Source organism: Aegilops tauschii, chromosome 5 (assembly GCF_002575655.3).
Source record: "Aegilops tauschii subsp. strangulata cultivar AL8/78 chromosome 5, Aet v6.0, whole genome shotgun sequence".
NCBI lineage: Eukaryota > Viridiplantae > Streptophyta > Magnoliopsida > Poales > Poaceae > Aegilops > Aegilops tauschii.
The window spans coordinates 583,777,648-583,784,766 of NC_053039.3; positions in this window are offsets into that span (position 1 = coordinate 583,777,648).

Genomic DNA, 7,119 nt, shown 5'->3' on the forward strand with positions numbered 1-7,119 from the left:
GTCCCAGGTAATAACCGTGCTGCCTTTGCGTGCAGGCGGCCGAGGGTCCGGTGGCTAGCCGGACTGGTGAATTTGCCGAACTGAAGCGGCAACTTGATGCGGCAGATGCCGACATCGTGCTTGTAAACAAGCGGCTTGACGAGGCACAGGTTATGTATTCTCCTATGATCAATACATATTAAGAGGAGCATTATGCTAGTATCTATAATATGCTGTGACTGCAGATGGAGCTGTCGCCGTGGAGACCCTTCGGGCGGAACTTGCCCGGGCCAAGGAACAAGCCAGGAAGAGTGATGCGGCCGCCCTGAAGGCGGTCGAAGAGGTAAGGGCCGAACAGGCTGCGCATTGCTAGAGCAAAGAGAAAATAGCCAAGATGGCTGTTGAGCTAAAAGATGCCGCCGGCCGGTATGAGCTTCTTGAAAAGGAAAGCCAAGCGAAGGCGGCGGACCTGAAGGAGGCCATGGAAGCGGCCAAGGAAACCCGCTCGCAAGTCAGAGCGGCGAAGGAGGAACTTCGTCAAGCCGGAGATATCACGGTTGGGAAGCCCTTTTTGTTGTGGACGAGGTTTGGAGACCTGAAGTATGCCCCTCTAGATAAATTATGGAGTTCTGCAGACGCGTACTTGGATTTAGCAGCGAGTGCCGCTGATGCGACCAAGTTTTTCAAAGATCAGAAAGATCATGTAGTGGAAAGGTTGTTCTGGTCACAGTTCAGCACTCCAACGCGTCCGCTGCTGTTAAATGAACAAATGGCCGAGTGGGCCGAGCTCCATAGGTTGTCCGGACTTGCTATGAGGTCATTCGTGGATCACCTTTGGCCGGAGGGACCGAGGCCGAATAGTTATTTTGGTCTAGTGCAACGATTCCTTGGCGCTGTGCCGCAAATTGACGCTATAAAGAGGTCGGCGTGCATAGAGGGTGCGCGGATGGCTCTTGCCCATGTTAAGACATATTGGGCGGAGATGGAGGCCATCGCTATTGCAACCCGAGGCCCGGCCGCAGGCCAGGTCCCGGCCGAGCACTATTTTGAAGAAGTCCTAGAAGGCGCTCGTGTAATAGAGGCTCAGTGCTCGAAGAGTATCATGTTCAAGTGACATGTATCCCGATTGTAAAAACAATGCTATTAAATTATAAAGGCTGTGTTTATACTTTTGCCTGAAAGTAGTATGATGCCTCCTGTGCGGCCGTTCATGTATATATGTATATATGTATATAACCTGAAAGTTTGCAGTCGTCGGCTTCAGCCCCCACGCATATAATGCGGGGGTGTTCGCAAAAACGCGTATTCACACTTGATCCATTAAGGAGGCGATAGCGCAGCGAACGAGGCAATCAGACTATATTGCTTTAACACTTTCACTAACCATAGGAGTTTGACGGTGGGACTACTATATAGCCCCTGGTACCTCCGCGCTCGTCCGAATAAGGGGCGCGTACATACATGATCGGGAAACAGCCCTTCGTTAATGCGGAGGAATCCCGAAGATTCCGCTAAGTCATCGAGTGGTTGACCAGTCTCGCGCTTTATCATGACAGTCAGTTTTCGGCTTTCTCTACTGAGGTGCTCGTCCGGATGAACCAGGGCACAATCGCAGTAGTTCTCCCGGTGCCACCTTAGCCGATAGAGCGGAACGTAAGGTAGCAAAACGCGGGAGCCGGGCAAACCCAACATTTGACCAAAGACATGATTCAGAGCTGATGCATATAAGGCCAAACTCGAGACGCCGAACACTCCCTAAGGTATTCGGTCTTTACAATATATACCGGGCTGAATTACGCCCTTGATAATGATCCCTGAGTGTCCAGGTACGTGCATCATTCTGACGTGGAGAAATGCCAATAATGTCAGCATCGCTCTCGATTATGCCAAGTATCCGAAGGATGTGAAGCAACAAGAGACAGTAAAAAAGGTTTACGCAGGGTCTTAATCTAAAAAGAAACCTTTGAGCGGGGCCCTACTGCACGTCTGCGCCTGTGTCTCCGTTGTGCCGTATCCTGGAAGGGTGTAGCACGATTACCATCTGTAAAAGAGAAGAACTTAGGTGAAAGTTGTCGTGCGAAAAATTGGTTATTCTCAATAAACCATTAAAAATCAAGATAAGTAAGGTCGATCTGAACTGTAGTCCTTTTACATGCGGGAAGCCCCTGGTACCGCCTATGAGGTTAAATCCATCGAACCAATCTTAGGTATATCTAAGCTGTTACAGCTAGTGATGCGCCAGACTCGTCTAGCCGTGTCCGCGGTCTTGATGACCGATCATTTATTCTGGTTGGAGAGGTCGTTTAGTGTTCGGTTGCTAAAGCCGGCACACATTCTTCCGCGCGTAAGGAATGCTCGATATTTCCGCTAATTGTGATGACGCCACGTGGACCGGGCATTTTAAGCTTAAGAGAAGCGTAATGCGGTACTGCATTAAAACGAGCAAAAGCTGCTCTTCCGAGTAGTGCTTCATAGCCACTTCGGAATGGAGCGATGTCGAAGGTTAACTTTTCGCTTCGGAAGTTGTCGGGAGAACCGAATACAACCTCTAGTACTAGAGAGCCCGTACAGCGGGCCTCTGGGCTTGGTATTACTCCCTTAAAGGTAGTATTACTGTGGCTGATTCATGTCGGGTCTATCCCCATTTTGCGGACTGTGTCCTGATATATCAGATTAAGACTACTCACTACAAAAAAGACACATCCGTGACATTTTGGTCCGAACGAATTTTTTTTCTGTCATACTTATGACACTTCTATGACGATAATTGTGACAAAACCCGGTATCATCATAGATATGGTGGGGTCCTACTTCTATGACAAAAAATCATGACAGAAAATGGGCTTTTCATCCTGGGCGGGCCGGAGACGCAGCTGCATGACATTCTTTCGGCCGTCTATGATGGAAAAAACCGTGGTAGAAGCGAGGGAGAGGAAAATATCGAGGGTGTTCCCGGTTACGGTGGGTGGTCGGGGCCGAGCGATGCGCGTTTCTCTCATACACGCACGCGCGTGGGTGCGAGGCGTTGGGCTCTAACTGAACCCGAGCGAGGCGTTGGGCTCTAACTGAACCCGAGTGATTGCACTGCAGGCTACGCGTTACTGAACCCGAGCGATCGATTGATGGCTGTTAACTGAACCTGATCGAGCGATTCCTTCGCTACTGCTGCTAACTGAAGCCGATCGATGCTGCCTCTGGATGAACAGTGAGCGTTGCTGGGGGGGGGGGTTTGGATGAACAGTTCCCGGTGGGGGTGGATGAACAGGACCCCGTGGTGTTGCCTCTGGATGAACAGGACCCCGATCGATCGAGCAGGTTGGGGTAGGATGAACAGGACCCTGTTGAGGGCAGGATGAACAGGACCACCCCGTGGAGGGCAGAATGAACAGTAGACGGTGGAGGGCTGGATGAACAGTAGCCCGTGGAGGGGTGGTTGAACAGGAGCCCGTGGAGAGGGCTGGTTGAACAGTAGCCGGTGGAGTAGCGCGTGGTGGAGGCTGGATGAACAGGAGCCCGTGGATGAACAGTCGCAGGTGGAGGCTGGAGGAGGTCGACGGTGGATGAACAGTAGCCCGTGGAGGCTGGAGGGGGTCGACGGTGGAGATGAACAGTGTCCCGTGGAGTCCCATTTTGCGGTACGCCACACCCCTCCCGATGAAAAGGCCCCGTTTCGACCGTAGGAGGTCCGTTTCGTCTGTTTTGCGGTACGCCACACCCCTCCCGATCAACAGGACCCCCGTTTCGACCGTAGGAGGTTCGTTTCGTCCATTTTGCGGTACGCCAGACCCCTCCCGATGAACTGGATCCCGTTTCGAACGTGGTCGGTCGAACACAAGGCCGTTTCCTCCGTTCTGCGGTATGCCAGGCCTCGTTTCCATCGCATGTTCCGTCCAAGCCCTCCCGATGAACACGACCACGCATTCCGTTCCGGCCCAGCCGGTTGGCTCCCACGCGTTCCGTTGCCTCCCAATGAACACGACACATTCCGTTGCCTCCCCATGAACACGACGCATTCCGTTGCCTCCCCATGAACACGACGCATTCCGTTGCCTCCCCATGAACACGACCACGACGCTGTTTCTCCGTTCTGACCCAGCCATGTCAACGAGCCCTCGCCGTACGTATGCGCGAGTAGGCGTTCGAGACCCCTCTCGTATGTACACATACGTGGCCGTATTTTCTTTCTTGCACCCTGGGCGTTGTACGTACGTATACATGCTACGTGCGTGCCTCTACTACAGCACGTGCGCGCCTCTACATCCACCAGTATATATGTACGTACACGTTCGCGACCAGAATGACAACGCTACGTACGCTTCGACCAGGTGGGTCCCGACTGTCAGGCACTTTCTTGCGTGCGAAGATGTAGCTGGTGGGTCCCATCAGTCAGGGGGGCGAATCGTTTTGTTTTTTGTTTGCCCGGACGCACTTCCTTGCGTGCGAAGGTGTAGCTGGTGGGTCCCAGCAGTCAGGGGGAAACATTTTTTTCACGAAATACGGTGGCCAGTCCGGTGGGTCCCCGCTGTCAGGTTTAGGAATAATTATTTTGCGCGTAATAAGGAGGCACTTCCTTGCTGCGGCCATGGACCTAGCTGTCAGCGTCTCCACGCACAGTACTCTTCCGATGGAAGTCGGTCGTTGACCACATTGACCACGCCGCGCCGAGAGCACCACGGCGAGGCCTAGGAAGGGGACGACACGGAGGCAGTGAAGACTCGGCAGTTGTTTCCCACGCGGAGGGGAGTACGACTGTACGAGGGTTTACTGGTTCGTCTGCCGTCGCCGGAGAATAACAACAGGTGTGGGTGAGTAGAGGGATGGCTAGGCCAGCGATGGGAGTACGGTGGGGCAGTGAGGCCTGCGCGGCAGCACAGCCGGCCGTGGGGAGGAGGGAGCAGGCAGTCCCGCCGGCGCTTGTTTGAGCGGCTGGAGCAGGAAGAGCAGAGATTGAAGAAGCACGACGGGCGTTGGATGGACATCCAACAGTCAGTCCTTGTGCGTCAACCTTTTTTTAGGAAAGCCTCAAATCTGTGGAAAACAACATACAGCCCATCTGCCATTATTTCTAATAATTTACAGCCCATTTGCTAATTCTTAAGGTTTTTTTGGAGCCCATATTCTTTTTGTTAGCATTACAGCCCATATTGTGGCCACGGTTAAAAAATTATACGAAATTTTGCATATTTCGGTGCGGTCCGAACTGTTTTTAATCCCGATTTCGACTCACATTCAAACTGATTTTAAATGTATATCAATATAAAATCCAACAAATTCTCCACGCATAAAAATTAATGTAATTTAAAATCTTGAAATGAAAAACAGATATTTGAAACTAATTGCCGGTTTGATGCGTTTTAAAAATGTACAGCCCATTTCTCATTACTGATGGGCCATTTTCTCGGCCAGCCGAATGAAAGCTCTCCTCGTCTTGAAAGATTTGCAGCCCAACAGGCCTGACAAAGCGACTTACTTGGCAAATCACAAAAAAACTGGGCTGTGGCCGTGGACCCAGCTGTCAGCCTCTCCACGTACAGTACTCTTCCGATGGAAGTCGTTCCTTGACCACGTTGACCACGCCGCGTGGAGAGCACCACGGCGGTGGACGACGGCGAGGCCTAGGAAGGGGACGACGTGGAGTCGGGGAAGACGCGGCGGTGGAAGCCCCCGCGGAGAGGAGTACGAGGGTTCACTGGTTCGGCTTCGGTGTGAGGCTGCCGTTGCCGCAGGGCCTGGCCAGTGGTGGGAATAGTAGGGGGCGGTGAGGCCTCTGCGGCAGCACAGCCGGCCACGGGAGGCAGGAGCATGCGGCACGACCGGCGCTGCTTTGGGCGGCTGGAGCAAGAAGACCAGAGGTTGAAGAAGCACTACGACCGTTGGATGGACATCGTACGGTCACTGGAGCTAGAATCGTTCATATTGACTAAGTTGACAAAGCCCTTCGTCCCCGTCAACTTAGTAGGCCCACAAGTCAGCCTCCCACCAAGGTGGGTCCCAGCTAGCCGGGGGAGTATTCATTTTTTTTGCGCGTAATAAGGAGGCACTTCCAGTGGGTCCGAGCTGACAGCGGGGGGAACGTTTTTTTTTGCAAAATACGGTGGCCCGTCTGGTGGGTCCCAGCAGTCAGGGGGAAATGATTTTTTTCACAAGATACTGGTGGCCCGTCCGGTGGGTCCTCGCTGTCAGGTGGAGGAATAATTATTTTCCGCGCAATAAGGAGGCACTTCCTTGCGGCTGCCGTGGACCCAGCTGTCAGCCTCTCCACGTACAGTACTCTTCCGATGGAAGTCGGTCGTTGACCACATTGACCACGCCGCGTCGAGAGCACCACGGCGGTGGACGACGGCGAGGCCAAGGAAGGGGACGACGCGGAGCCGGGCAAGACGCGGCAATGGATGCCCACGCGGAGAGGAGTACGAGCGTTCACTGGTTCGGCTGCGGTGTGAGCCTGCCGTCGCCACAGAATAACAGGGGGTGTGGGTGAGTGGAGGGATGGCCTGGCCAGCGGTGGGAGTAGTAGGGGGCGGTGAGGCCTCCACGGCAGCACAGCCGGCCACGGGAGGCAGGAGCAGGCGGCACGACCGGCGCTGCTTTGGCGGCTGGAGCAAGAAGACCAGAGGTTGAAGAAGCACAACGGCCGTTGGATGGACATCGTATGATCACTGCAGCTAGAATCGTTTATATTGACTAAGTTGACAAAGCCCTTGGTACGTCAACTTTTTTTTTGAATGCATGCAGATCAGCTTAGGAGGCCCACAGGTCAGCTTCCGAAACGGTGCGCCCCAGATGTCAGGGGAAGGAATCATTTTTTGGGTGGGTGAAGCTAGAATATCCGAGATTGAAGAAGAAGCACGGCATCCGTTGGATGGACATCCAACGGCCACTGCTGCTAGAACCGTGTGTTGACTATAAGTTGACAAAGCCTTGCATACGCGTCAACTCTGTTTTTTTAGGGGACGCGTCAACTTAGTAAGGCAGAAGTGTGTGGCAGAGAACTTATAGCCCATTTGAGATTTGTAAGAATGTGTAGCCCATTTTTGAATTCTAATGGAATATACTACAGCCCATTTACAGTTTGTTAAAAGTACAACCCATTTCAACCAACCGTTCAAAACAGAATTCAATAAAACTTCCCACATTTTG